General features: G+C 45.5%; 2 protein-coding genes across 5 annotated transcripts in view; both read left to right on the forward strand.

Annotated features, from left to right (window-relative positions):
- The window catches only part of LOC135911282 (TPR-containing protein DDB_G0280363-like), a 48,734-nt gene that overhangs the window by 1,599 nt on the left and 32,296 nt on the right, over positions 1-14,839 (forward strand). The gene's annotated exons all lie outside the window — the stretch shown is intronic.
- Positions 11,498-14,839, forward strand: part of LOC135911292 (zeta-sarcoglycan-like) — a 56,474-nt gene continuing 53,132 nt past the window's right edge. For 3 of the 4 annotated variants that reach the window (XM_065443490.1, XM_065443491.1, XM_065443492.1), the window contains exon 1: positions 11,498-11,801. The gene's annotated coding sequence lies outside the window, so the exon portion shown is untranslated. The remainder of the gene's footprint in view (positions 11,802-14,839) is intronic. The other variant, XM_065443489.1, reaches the window with a different exon arrangement.

A 14,839-nucleotide genomic window follows, 5' to 3' on the forward strand; every position in this document is an offset into this window, starting at 1 on the left:
AAGTGTTAATGTGTATACGCAGTGACATGACGTTTGTGCGGAACGCGATCACTCCACATGACAGCAATGAATATGTGTGTGTGACACTAAAACATAAACAACATGTGTTTTCGATCATCGGCGCCTACATACCTCCTAGACAAGGACTTGAACTCTCTTATCTATCCACTGTATTACAAAACTCCCCAGGCCCTCATGTTGTTATTGGAGACTTCAATGCTCATCATCCTTACTGGGGAAGTGCCGCAATGAACTGTCGCGGTAGGAACTTGATGGACTTCATAGACAGTGAAGGTCTGGCTGTCATCAACGATGGATCTCCAACTTACATCCGCGGCACTACCTACGGAAGTTGCTTAGACCTCACTATTGTATCTCGGAGCCTCCTACCCTTAGTCAACTGGTGCTTGGACATAGAAACGCATGGGAGCGATCATATACCAATATATGTACAGATGAAGTGGTTTGTGCAATCAACTCCACCTGCTGTACGCTGCACTGACTGGTCCACATTCTCTACATCTGTCGAAGAGTACTGCGGAGACATCACTTCACCATCTGATATAGAAGACATTATTGTATCATCAATGCAGAAGACAACTAAGTTCATCAGTGCCCCTACATCCAGAACGGCGATTGATATTGAATATGAACGACTCCGAGCGATCCGTCGTAGAGCGGAAAGGAAGGTTAGGCGAACTCATTCGTCATTAGACCTTGTCTTATGTCGACGAGCTCAACGAAAAATACGGCGTCACCTTCAAAAAATGGGAAAACAACGGTGGAGGACCTTCTTTTCGTCTCTGGATCCTCGAAAGCCACTTTCTAGGATCTGGCAGGTAGTACGAAGCCTTCGCGCCCCTCCTCAGCAAAAACATCCTTTCCGTGCTCTAGCACTTCACCAATGTCTGACGGAAGTGCAGGTTGCCGAAAACTTCTGTAAGAGAGTAACCCGTACCGATGTTTCAGCATGTCCAACATTGGATCGACCCGTGCTACCTCCTAAAGATGATCGTCTTGACCTTCCTTTCACGATGCCGGAATTGGAAGCTGCACTTGCTGCGTCTAGACGATCTTCTGCCCCTGGACCTGACGGTATTTCGTATACTGCTCTGTGCCACCTTGGGATGGAAGGTCGGAAAGTCCTGCTGTCATACTATAACGCCACGTGGTCATCCAGTACAGTCCCGAAGCAGTGGAAAACCAGCCGTTTGGTGGCCCTCCTAAAGCCAGGAAAATCGCCTTACGAAATGTCATCTTACCGGCCAGTAGCTTTAGCTAGCTGTGTCGGTAAGGTGATGGAACGGATGGTACTCACTAGACTAGAATGGTTCATGGAAAAGAATGAGCTTTATCCTGAAATGATGACCGGATTTAGACGTGGCCGGTCTGCAATAGATGGGGTCATTGATCTAGTGTCCACGATCGAACACGAAAAAAAGCGCCACCGACTTGTAGGAGCAGTTTTCTTAGACATAAAAGGGGCTTATGACAACGTACTGCACGAGGCCATTCTTGATGCCCTCAGTAATTTAGGCATCGGCGGCCGTCTCTACATGTGGATTGCAAATTACCTAGATGGTCGTACAGTCTTCATGTCCACGAATGCTGGCGAAACGACAAGACACGCTGTGGTCCGTGGAGTGCCTCAAGGAGGAGTTCTCAGCCCGACTCTTTTCAATGTTGCCCTTATTAGCCTTGCGGAAATAATTCCTGATACAGTACGCATCAGTACCTACGCAGACGACATATGGATATGGGCATCCGCAGTCACGCGACCACAAATTCGTGCCAGATTGCAGCGAGCTGTTTGTTTAACGTCTCAGTACCTGCAGTGCCAAGGACTGCAACTGGCCCCAGACAAGTGCGCTGCGATAGCGTTCACACGGAAGCTTATGTGTTGGTATCCAATTATGATCAATGGAAATGCCATCCCATATGTCACCCACCACAAATACCTCGGCGTTGTCATTGACCGCGGTGTTTCATGGTCGAAACATGTGGCAATGTTAAAGAAAAAATTAACTGGGCTTGCTCACGTTTTTCGCTTTCTGGCCGGTATGAAATGGGGTCCATCTGAGCATTCGCTACTCCGGCTGTACCAGGCTCTCTACGTCGGATACATTCGGTATAGCCTGCCAGTTTTATCAAGTATGAGCCCGTCATGTTTGCGTACGCTGGAAAGTGCCCAGGCGCAGATGCTGAAAACATGTCTCGGTGTTCCACGTTGCACCTCAACCTACGGAACAATTGAGGAGGCTCGCGTCACCCCTTTACCTGTCTATCTACGATGCGAACCTCTTCGAGTATTCCTGCGATTGCTTTGCCGTCATGGACGTCATCCCTTATCGAAACTACCCGATATACGGCCGGACTCCACTTTTTCAAGAGCCGTTAAATGCCAAGCATCTGCCATACCAGCATACTTTGCCCCGGCTGACCTTCCACATATGCCCCCATGGGTAATGTCCAAATTACCGGTACGTCTATCTATTCCCGGAATTTCTAAAAAATCGCGAATACCTACCGTCGGCCTCAGACATTTATCACTTGAATATATGTCGAAAGAATATGACTCCTCGGTGAGCGTGTATACAGACGGCTCGGTCTCGTCGTATGCGTCTGGTGCGGCTTTCGTCGTGCCTGCGCATCAAGTCATTCGACGGTTTCGTCTGCATAACAAGACGACTACAACATCTACGGAATTAGTGGCAATAAGAGAGGCCGTTCAATATATTCTGCGACAGCCTCCTCAAATATGGACAGTTTTCAGTGACGCAAAATCGGCTCTTCAACTACTTAGAGTGGTGTTGAAAGAAAGCGCTTATAGAGTGTTGGCTCTTCAAACTGCCGAGCTCTACACTTTAGCGCAAGAAAACGGCCACCACATCACATTTCAGTGGATCCCTAGTCACTGTGGTATACAGGGCAACGAACTGGCCGACGCCGAAGCGAAGAAAGCACTCGAAGAACGAGAGTCGCTGCTTTCAATTCCTTTCTCAAGAGCGGACGCCAACTGTCTCCTCTCCAGTGTCATCCGAAAATTGACAGCAAGGCACTGGGACAATCCGGATAATCGCCACAGACGACTCCAGAGATTGGACCCCACCATGAATTTTAGGCTACCACCAAAAATTCAACGAAGCTGTGCCAGTCTTCTGCACAGACTAAGGCTGGGGGTAGCGTTTACGCGCGGATACGTGCACCTCATGCGACGCACCGAGTCTCCACACTGTGAGGTGTGCAATGTGACTGAGACGATAGGTCATGTGCTTTGTGACTGCCCTAAGTTTGTGGAAGAGCGTGATAGGTTGGTCAAGGACCTTACGCGTCTCGACAGCGCACCGTTGTCGGAGGATGTTATTTTAGGCTCTTGGCCAGACGCTCAGTCTAGTTTCAAGGCCATCAAGGCATTACTGAACTTTTTAAAAATTACGGGCCTGGACTGCAGACTTTGAGCATGCCAAACTGCTTGCCATATTTTCTACATCTTCCTTCTATCGTCATCGTCACCCATCATGCACCTCTTTCTTCCCTCTTTCTTTCCCTCTTCCCCTTCCCCCAATGCCGAGTAGCTGGCTAGAGGAATATACCTCAGGCCGACCTCTCGGCATTTCATGTCATTAAACTTCTTTCTCTCTTCTCTTCTCGCTTTCCTTTGCCGATAGCGGATGACGTGTACTTAATAAACGCAGAAAAGAGCTGCCTTCGCTTTTCTGGTTCAATTACGTATTATCCGCTAGTAATGCAATGGCCTTAATACGAAAGCGCAAACAGAACTTTGGTGCTGGTGATGATTTAAGCTCATCTTTGTTTTACCCCGATAGTGTGGAGCGAATGCTCCACAAGCGGCTGTAGTGACGTCACGTACCACGCAAGAGTGACGGACTGTAACTGACGATGTGTGTGCTGTGCTATGTGCTCTCTCTCTCTCTCTCTCCTCCCCATCTTTCATCCACCCCAATCCCGCTCCCATGTGTAGGGTAGCAAACCGGTTGAGCTAAACTGGTTAACCTCCCTGCCTTTCCTTCTCCACATTTTCCTTCCTTCCTTCCTTCCTTCCTTCCTTCCTTCCTTCCTTCCTTCCTTCCTTCCTTCCTTCCTTCCTTCCTTCCTTCCTTCCTTCCTTCCTTCCTTCCTTCCTTCCTTCCTTCCTTCCTTCCTTCCTCCCTTCCTTCCTTCCAAGTCAGCGCGTGTGTGTTCTCCAATGAGGTGATACGCGATTGCGCGCACTTCTTTTTCTTTTTTTTTTCTTGTAGCAGCAGATAACTCTCACCACTTCAGTACTGCGTAGTCTGTCGTGGCCGTGGTTATGTGCGAGCCGTCTCTCGCTAATATTGTTCTCAGTGGCACTAAAAATGTATATCTGCTGATTTCACTGCCCCTCGCAACCATCGGTTTTTCTGAAGAGGCAAAGACTGATTGTCCCCGGCAATTGGCAAGCGGCGAGAATAGGCCGATATATATGTGCACAAGCATCTGCCCATATACTTAACAACGCTGCTGTTATACTAGCTTATCGGTCACCAGGTTAGACACTCGAGTGAAAACAAAAATGATTTAAGGAATCAAGGTTCTGCCTCCAAGAGCATTGGTGTTTTCTGCGCTTGAACAAAAGTGCAGTTGATTAACGATTGCTTGTTATGATTTACATGCCCACAACAAAGTTTGCAGGGAAGCAGCACCTTTTCAATTCATGTACTTGCCACAACGTGTGCAAATGTACTTACGCAGGAGATGATAAATCTGATCTGGGTGGCGTTTACAGTTCAGTAGAAAAAATTCTGGGTTGTTTGTAAAACACACTTATAACGCCCCAGATTGCTTGCATACGTAATTTACTCCAAAAGCCGTAATTAGTCCTCACACTTTAAATTTCGCTTTCACATTGCGCACAACCAGGCCCTAATTTTAAACAAATGTTTCACAGTGTTCTCTGTGAACTAAACAACGTGCCTTGTTTAGTTCACAGAGAACACTGGGAAGCCTATATTGTGACTTCGCTTACCGCTTAAATTAGAGAAAGAAAGACGAAAGTTCAGTAATTACTCGCAACCAGCCTGATTAGACGAGGAATGGGAAAGTGTCACCACATAATGAATGAACGAGACGAAAGGGGGTTAACCGAGGGGCCCGATTATTATTAATCGTATCATGAGAAGCCAACAAACAAAGACAGCAAGGATAACATAGGGGAAATTACTTGGACTTACTAAGTGGAATAAAGAAATAATAAAATTAATGGCAATGAAAATGGATGAAGAAACAAGTTGCCGCAGGTGGGGAACGATTATGCATTACGCTTGCGATGCTATTGCACACGTAATGCATAATGAATCTAACCCCAACATCCACAAAATATCAATATCTCAGGACACTACCAAGCATAGTTAAGAACTGTTGTTTGACACTTTGGAACACTTGATTAATGCTTTTCCCTCTTTTGCTAAAGCCACAGTTGGCTCACACATATTTAATTTCTCACACAGATTTCCCATAGCTTTCTCTCCATTTTCGCAGAATTTAATTTCGGAAGTATATGTAGTTCTGCCAGGGCAACGACCTGACTTCTACACCGTTCATAAGACACACTCTTAACGTTCCAGAGCGCTTGAATAGGTAAGTTATTGCAAATACCGTGGTTGGTTTGCCTGTACATCCCACATTACCCTATCCTCACCTCCACAAATCACATAGAAGGTCCCTCGTTTAGTTAGCCAATGACACTGAGAGACGCTCCCATAATGCATAGGAAAACAGGAAAAACTACGGTTCAATAATTATTTGTAACTCTCCTAATTGAGTCAGAAAGCCTACAATTTCGCGACATATTGAATTTAAGACGTCCCTCATTTCTGCTAAATAGGAACTTTGTGTAACGCAAGTTCTTTCGGAACATTGGTAAATGTAGCTAATAGCGGCCGCGACACACTTCTCAACACTTGGCGCAGAATTTCTTTCGACAGTTGTTTTGATCCACACGCATTTGCTTCACACATAGCTATGCCATAGTGACCAGCCACATTTTACTAAGTTTGATCTTGGTGGAATTTGAACTTGTGCCAGTGCGGCGCGGTAAATTTTGCGCAGCTCGTAAAACTTTCTCATAATGCTTCGGAACACTTGCATACTTAATTTATTGCAAAGAAGGCCAACAGTGATCGTGCAGATGAGCGCTTTACGAGCACTAAAAATTTTCTCGAAGACAGTGACATTGTTGGCCGTCATTATCACTTTAATGTTTCTTTCATTTCAATGTCGCTGTATATCTATATGTGCTTGTGGTGTATGTTATGATGACTGTCATGTTGTGACTATATGTCATAACGCATTTACGCGATGTATGTACTACCCGCTGACTAGAGGCGGTATTTAAGGCGACAGTATTATTAGTATTTTTAAGACTTTATTCTACAGAACTGTGAAGTTATTTAACTTGTATATTGTATGTACCATGTATTTTTTCCGCCATGTTGTTACTGTGAAAACGTTTCTTGACAAGTTCTGGTGCTTGTATGAAAAGGTTATTTGATATCTAATCTCGGACCCTGTGTGTTGTAGGCTAGACCCATTCAAGAACTAGGGAGTAGCCGGCGCCTTGACCTGTGCGTCCATATCTCCTAGTATCATTTCAATAAAAAAAAAACGAAATGATCCGACACATTTCGAAATGTACGTATACACGTTAACGACACGAATCTACGCATTAACCGTGACGTGCACCATATTTCCGCCAAATTTAATAAAGATGACTTCTATAGTTCATTGAGGACACTGGAATAATGAAGTCCAAATGAAGTACAATCGTCGTATCACGCCCGAATATATATATATATATATATATATATATATATATATATATATATATATATATATATATACACTTGCGACGAAATCGTGATGGTATGGTATGAGAAAACTTTAATGAAGACCTGCAGATCGTGAGTCTTCACGAAGTGGGCTGCTCCCACGTGGGAACCGGCAGGTCGAGCCTCTCGGCCACATCGTGGGCCTGCTGGACAGCAGAATGGTTCAGCAATATTTTCCTATGCTTTTCTTCTAAACATTAAATTTTTGCCACACAGTACACCTCACATTCCCCTTATCTTCACTGAACTTGAAATTGGTTGCTTATGCAGTTGTTTATGATCCTGGCAAACATCGCGCATAACAGCAGTATAGCACTCTAGTACAGTTGAATAGGTAAATTTCTACGAATGCTGTAAATAACCTACATAGATTAAATATTTATCATTCGTCACTTCCAACATGATTCATAGTTCAAGGAAATATGACACCGGGCCTCGGATGGTTAACCGAGGAGACCGTGGGAAAAACAACTACATGTCTTGCATAACGCATCAAAAGTGTGTGAAGGCGAATATTCAGTAATCATTTTCAAAACACACAATTTAGTTACATGCGTTAAACTTTTGTTGCACGTCGCACATAGATTCTCTGCTATTTCTGGGTCTTCTCAAACAATCGGAAAATCTTTTGAAACGTTTCACGTAACGCCAATAAATGTGCCGAAAACAATGATTTAGAAAATTTCATGTAAGCTTCAATTAAAATAAACGCTTCAACATTTTCCTACATATATCGCTCAAGCTTTCGCCATTTACTTAAAATATAACCTTATTGAATGATCTAGTTCTATTTAGAGGACCGTGAAAGCTGGCGTATAAATTTTTTTAACGCTTCTAGTCGTGTATTGTCAGCTTCACTGTAAAAGAAAGAAAGAAATTAAAAAAAAGAAAAATGAAGGAAGAGAAGAGAAGGTGGAGAATGTTTACGAGTGTCAGAGTCTATATAGGCCACTCAAACGCGGAAACTTCAATACCGGCTTGACCGACTTCTGGTGCGACGACCGCACAGCCTGGCATTCAAGGATTATCTGCGCCGAAAACTGCTGGTTGTCCACACAGCCGGCCGCGAGTGACTGCATGTGGCTGCTGGTGCGAGGACAACGGTAGAAAACATGTTCGATAGTTTTCTGGTGGTAATCTATTCCGACACGGTTTTTTTTAAAGCGGCGCCAAGAAGACAAAGTCGGCGAAATATTGTGTCGGTTCGTAATAGTCCAGATAGAGGACGGTGCTAAAGAGAGGGGTCAAGGACATGCAGACGTGTGTGCTGGAAACTCGTTGCTCTCCATAAGGCCTGCGTGGCATCGTTATCGAGCACGCGAAATCTCGGGGCTGAATCTGTTCTTGATAGCGGGATCGGTTATTGCGCGCACTTTTCACGATCAGGTTCAGCAATTTCATTGGTATGCTCGCTGCCACAGTAGCTTGGAAGCCATTGAAACGGGACGTCATGTCCTTGCTCGATGAGGAGATGAAGGAGCGCTCGAGTTCCTGGATCCACTCGTTCGTACGTTCCATGGCGTAAAGCAGAAAACGATCCAACGAAATCGCTCGCATTTTAGGGGTGGTTCGTCAAGGATCAAATAAAGTGCGCTACAAAGAGCAGCAAGCTCCGCAGCTTTCGATGATGTCTGGTGGGTTGCGCTAAACCTTAAAGTTGAGCAGAAAAATGACTGATTCCGCATATTCGTCCACGGTGTTTGAACCATCAGTGTAATGTTGAGTGTGATCGTAACACCTGGAGCAGAGAGAGAGAGCTGTTGAAGAGCTGCTGTAGAGAGTTGTGTCTTCGTCCGTATTTCTGATTCTGTCGACTGAACTTGTGCCTAAGCCAAGCACCAAAGGGGAACCAGAACTCTCGCTGCAGCTGTAGAATTTGTGGAAAGGCGTACACGATGAGGTTGTACCGTCGTACAAAAATATGCACGTGTTAGATCTTCTGGCTGTGAAGCGATATGGTAGGAAGGGGCGTAAACAGAGTACCTGACAGGTGTTCTTGAGGGCTTCCGTAATAAATCAAAATTTTATTGAAATATATTGCACATGAGAAGAAAGATGATGAAACAATGTGGAAGCTAATGGTTCATTGGGGGTGTTACATGACGTGTGCAAAATGTCGTCGTCGTCGTCGTCGTCGGAGAGAGAGAGATAGAGAGAGATAAGCAAAATTTACTGAGATGCTGGAGATGTTAACCTGGCGTTTGACCTGACATGCCACTCCAGATGCTGGGTAATGATTATGATATATACAGGGATAAACGCTTAACAGCACATGAAATCCCCCCCCACACATATATACACTGTGTTGGTATTTACAAAGCTTAATTAAAGCTCGTGGCCCGCAAGAACGTCAGCAATGCTTTAGTGGCACGCAACGAAGAGGTGGTGCCTTGCCATGGGCCGAGAATGTGGCGCAGTTCCAAGCTCGAGGACCCTTGAAGGTGTAGTGCCGCCTTCAAAGACTGTCTCTCTGACGCATAGCTGCAGCAGTCACACAGAACATATTGCAGATCATCAGGGAGCTCTTGAAACGTCGTATTGAACAGTAACATAAATTTTAAGATTGTTGCTGTGAGCAAGCGGCTAAAGATTACCGAGTGAAACGTTGCGCAGGTACAAAGGAAAACGTTTAGTGCATGCGCCAAATCTTGAATGCTTTTAGAGTTCAGATGTATTAGCTTGAAAGCGTTAAACTGTAAGCTGCTGCTAGTTCAACGCCACCGCTGTCGGCGCTACGAATGTGGCTGGACGTGGTGCACGAAGGCGGCAAGGTAAGTGCAAGGACGCTGCTAAAAATTTCCAGTAGAGCCCGAAACGTCTCTTCGTCGAAAACAAGAGGCATTTGGACTGAAAAATAGGGAGCGCAATCGGTGCCTAGTCTCTTTGTTTCTTTAAATGCTCCACAGCATGTTTACCGTACATCAGTGGCATGTGAAGATCAGGTTGGCCGAAGCAAAGGCCCGGGCTTGAGCTTCGAGCAGGTTCGCCAAAGCCAAGGTCTGCTGTAATCGTCAGCCGTGTGGTTGCCCTCACTGAGATATGTTATGGTGAACTAATTTTCCTCTCTTTATTTCACTATCTCTCCCCAGTAGCCTACTGCTCCTAATTGGGGAGTAGCAGGCAGGAGATATGCTTCTCCTGCCGGCCTCTCCCCATTTCTTATCATTAAGCTTCTCTCTATCGCTCGACTTTGCTGGAATATAGTTTGGTATTCTGGAAGGTCGAAAATGTCGGTTAGTTACCTTTTTTCCAATAAATATGGGTGTAGGAGAACATTGCCATCATGCTTGATGCAAGCAATCCGAGGTGTGGTATTTCATTACTTACATTAAACTGTGCATCCTGGCTATTGGATATTGACGGCACCTTTGATTGATCTTTGCAAATCCCGCGCTTTGTATTACCACAGTTATCAGAGCAGTTCTAAAGCTCTATTACTAGATTGGGCGGGTATAGTAGCTGTAATCACGATTGATTACTGACACTGGGTCCCTTTATGCTCGCAGCCAAGTAAGTAGCCTGGAAGTACTCTTGCTTTGATGCCTGTACATGTATCTTCACAGCATTATTTGTGAGCGTGCGGCAGAGCCAACTGACAACAAAAGAGTGCCAGATGGGATATTTGGAGAAAGATGGATATACATGGTTTGTTGCTGCATTTATGCGACGATCAAGTTGCAGTGACAGGAGGAAAAGGGCACTGTGATAGAAAAAAGTTCAACATTAACAACAACAATAGAAACGACGACGCTATACACCGAAACACCATGAAGGAAGTCTGCGTACATTCGCGCGTCTACTACGTTCTCGAACATTCAGTTACAGTTGATTCAGGTTATTCAGAGGTGTGCATTCATAATTTACGTGGTTTTGCTAATTAAAGACGCAAATGTTAACATCTTATCCTTGTCAATTAGCATATATATCATTTGCCAGCGGTGCGCACTGATAACATTTTCGCTGTGTTTGCCGTTCCGCCTCGTTATACCCAATGCTTTCATTTACCCTCAACTGAAGACACATTAACCATGCATTCGTTATTCTTGTTTATTCGCAGATTGAAATTACACGCTTCTGTTATTGTTGCATGCTGAAAATATGTATGCCGTTTTTATTATTTTTCCTTTCTTTTTTCTTTCCTTGAGCACGGCCGCGCGTGCTCATTGCTTTAATCTCTCGAGTGCCTCAAGTTACCGCGTGCCACTTCAACACTCATTTATGCTTTGCGGTTCCGTCTTTCTTTTCTTTTTTCTTTTTTTACGTGACACACCTGAAAGCTTCAATCACGGCTCTTTATACACCGCCAACCTGCATCCTTTCTCTCCCACCAGCGCAGCCTTTCCACTCAATCTTCCCACGCTTCGCTTGGTGTGGCGGTGGCCTCCGAGGCGGAAGGAAAGGTGATGCGGCGCGGCGGAACCGGAGGAACCCCGCCGACGGACCGGCCGCCGCCGTCAGGCGCACCGGGAGCTGGGAAGCGACGCGCTGTAAATATGGGGCGCCCCGGGAGCGCGTTCGGCGGCCGCGCCGGCGGGCGCTCAGCCAATGAACGTCGGTGCCGCGCGCCGTGCGCGGTAGGCGGAGCGCCCCGGGGCGGCAGGGTGCTTCGCGCGACGCGAGCCGGACGCCCGAAACTTGGCTCGGGAGCGTCCGAGAAAAAGGAAGGGGGCCCCCGGCGCGGCTGGCGGACTTAAAATACGCGCGCCGCCGCTTGGGCCCTTGTCTCTGGAGGGAGAGGGGCGCCGGGGCGCGCGAGCGCGCGTCGACCACGTGGTTATTGCGCGGAGCCTGTGCCAGCGGGCCTCGAAGTCTGCGGCGGCGGCGGCACGTTGTGCGGTCTTGCTTGCGTTCCTGAGACGCAATCAGCTGTCGACGGCGCTAGACTGTTGCTGTGCCCGCGGCCAGAGTCTACATGGCAGGCAAGGAACTGAGGTGAGCAATCGATGCCTCTTCCTTCTTCTTTCCCAACTCTTGTCTTCCTCACCACGGTTAGGTCTCTCCTTCCGGGATGTCAGCATAATTTACTTGCAGAGAGTATTGACGTCGAAGACAAAAATAAGGCTTGACTTCTTTCACGTTATCTCGTTTGGACTCTAGATAACTGCTGATTGGGAGCGACAGCAAGAAAACTATTTTAGAAAGTCGCGGCATCAATCGTAAAGTGGGAGGCTCTTTATTGTTTCCTTAAAGAAACAACAGGCAACGATGTCTGTGCAGGTTCACTGCCCCGTGAACCGATTATACGACCTTACTACTGAGATATTGATGGCTCTTCTCTCCTTTTTTCCCAATATCTCTTTTCTATTATCTTTTATTCCCCTTATCCCCTTTCCCCAGCATAGGGTAGTCAGCTGGTCTGGAGAATGGCCAACCTTCCTGTCGTTCCGTCTATTCCTCCTTCCTTCCTTCCTTCCTTCCTTCCTTCCTTCCTTCCTTCCTTCCTTCTTTCGTTCGTTCGTTCCTTCCTTCCTTGATGGCAGAATAGCTAAAGAAAAGAGGGGGGGGGGGGGGCAAGCGAAGAGGTCCTTACCATTCTAGGAATTAGGCAGAGAAACCCTTGACTTGTTTTGCGCTTACATTCACCTAAGAGCGGGGCCCCTGTTGAGAAACACATTGCTTAAGTATTTGAGAATGCCGTTATGCCAGCTGTAACCCGGCTTCCTTTATGTTGCTTTCATGAAGGCAAGGCAAACATTACCCAAATTACCCGCCGTGGTAGCCTAGTGGCTATAACGTTGCGATGCTGAACTCGAGCTCGCGCGTCTTGTCCTGGCCGCTGTGGCCGAATTTTGACAGGACCTCAAGCGAAAGCTCCTGGGCTTGGAACTCTACGTCTAGATAGCGAATGAAAAATTACCATAATTGTTTACTTCATGTAAAACCATTTTTTAACACTCTGTTCCTGTTTTCACAGTTTAGTCCCAAATCATGAAGGAGCAAAACAAGCTAGTGATCACTTTTGTTAGGCAAGTTGAATCAGTGAAGAAGGGAGCGTCAAACCTTAATGGGCGTTACATGCTCGAATTAGGCATTAATGTAATGAATGCTCGCATAGCAATGGCAACAACGTCTGCATCTGTTCTTATACCTGCTGCGCTCAGCGAATGAAGGAAACCTAGCTACACCGAATAAATGAAATACTGGTAAAAGAAGCTGTTCAGGTGGCACGAAAACCCCAGAATTTAACTAACACTCTTAAGGACTCTGATACATTGGTAATAGAATCAAGTAAAAAGTTGCAGCAATGACGAGAACCACTCAATTTATGAACGGAGGCTACAATTTGAACGACGCTCACATTTCCCAGATCAGACGGTCGGTTTCAAACAGTCCGAGCGTAAATAATTCATTGGTACTTTCTAATATACGATACGCATGGCGTTCCTCTTAATGCGCTTTACCTGTCCTGAAGCGTAAGTGGATTACTCCGCAAAGCTCTGCAAAGCTACTGTCGCTTTTCTACACTATGGCTTTAAGTGCAGGCGCTTCGCACGGTAAAGCATTTGTTACTAAAACATCGCTTGCGAATGGTTACTTTGAACTTTTGGGGGGACTATATTCAGTGCCTAATGCACGTGGGACAAATGGATGTCGTTGCACGTGGAAGAAATCCGTCAAGCTTTATTCGAAATATATGCAAATGACAATTAAAATAGCAATGATGGTAATAAATCTTTCCATAGTATGTGCGCTCCTAAATAGCATATTCGTATGAAGAACGTGTAAAAATTCTGACGGGACTTTGAACAGATGACTGCTGCTCACAGCGAGGAGTATGTTTTATTGGGTTCCGTCGTGCTTTCCGGCGAGAATTACTTTAAAAGCATCGTATTAGACAACTTAACAATCCATGTGGGTGGAACGCTCCAGGTTTCTAGTGGTTCGATGATATTATAACAAAGTGGAACGGTTAGAGACATTTTGTCAGCCTTTGTGGTGTAATCGTAGTTATCTGGTTGAGCATGCATATGGGAACTGCGTGTTGCGCGACTATGTTCATAAACATTGAGTGGATTCCTACTTGTACAGATGCAGTTTATAGTATGACGGAATACCATCTGGTATTCCGTCATACTATGGTATTATGGTATGGTATTATGGTATGGTATGGTATTATGGTATGGCATACTATGGTCATGGTATTAGTCATTATTTGTTGCTGACCTTTCGAGATGCGTACCGATCCCTTGTTCACAATACGAAGTAAACCACGAAGAAAATTATTAAATAGTATTGAACGTATTGCAGTATTTTTTTTTAAAGTACGGGGCATGGATTGTACATGTACCGGCAAGCAAGTCTAACTATGACGATCATTTCTTGCGCAAGCGTTATGAAACAACTTAAACAAAGGGAGAGACGGACAAAGGTAAATACAAAGGAAAGACGGGGAGGTTAACCAGAGGATATTGGATATCTCTTGTTGGCTACTCTGTACCGTGGAAGGGCAAAGGGGATGGTGAAAGATTAAAGAATAAAGGAGAAAAAAAGAGAGCACACAACTGGGTCTGTGCATTGATTAACGTGACGTAGAAATTGGAGCAAGGACGAACATGACCGCACGAAATTAAACGTGTGAAGCTCAAACTATCATCTGGCGTTTATTACACAACGCGTGGACAAAAGAAAGGAAACAAACAAACCATGAAAAGTGGCCGTAAGCGTGGTATATGAGACCTTGTCTTCGTTTGGAGCTCAGGAAATCAACTTTTTTCCTTGTCAAGCTCATACAAGGAGCGATGACACACTCGCCTGCAGTTCCCGACAGCTTGGCAGATGGTTTCAGAATATCTGTATTTGAATTATGGATTTTTCGGGCGGCATTCGAACATGAAATCACGTATTACACGCTTAAAAAGCCTTTTGATCTTTTTTCTTCCTTCTTTCTTTGTCCATGCGCTTTGAAATAAATGCCAGTTCTTAGTTTGCGTTTCACGCGTTCAGTCGCACACGCTTGTGTTCGCCCTTGT

Source organism: Dermacentor albipictus, chromosome 1, assembly GCF_038994185.2.
Source record: "Dermacentor albipictus isolate Rhodes 1998 colony chromosome 1, USDA_Dalb.pri_finalv2, whole genome shotgun sequence".
Classification (NCBI taxonomy): domain Eukaryota; kingdom Metazoa; phylum Arthropoda; class Arachnida; order Ixodida; family Ixodidae; genus Dermacentor; species Dermacentor albipictus.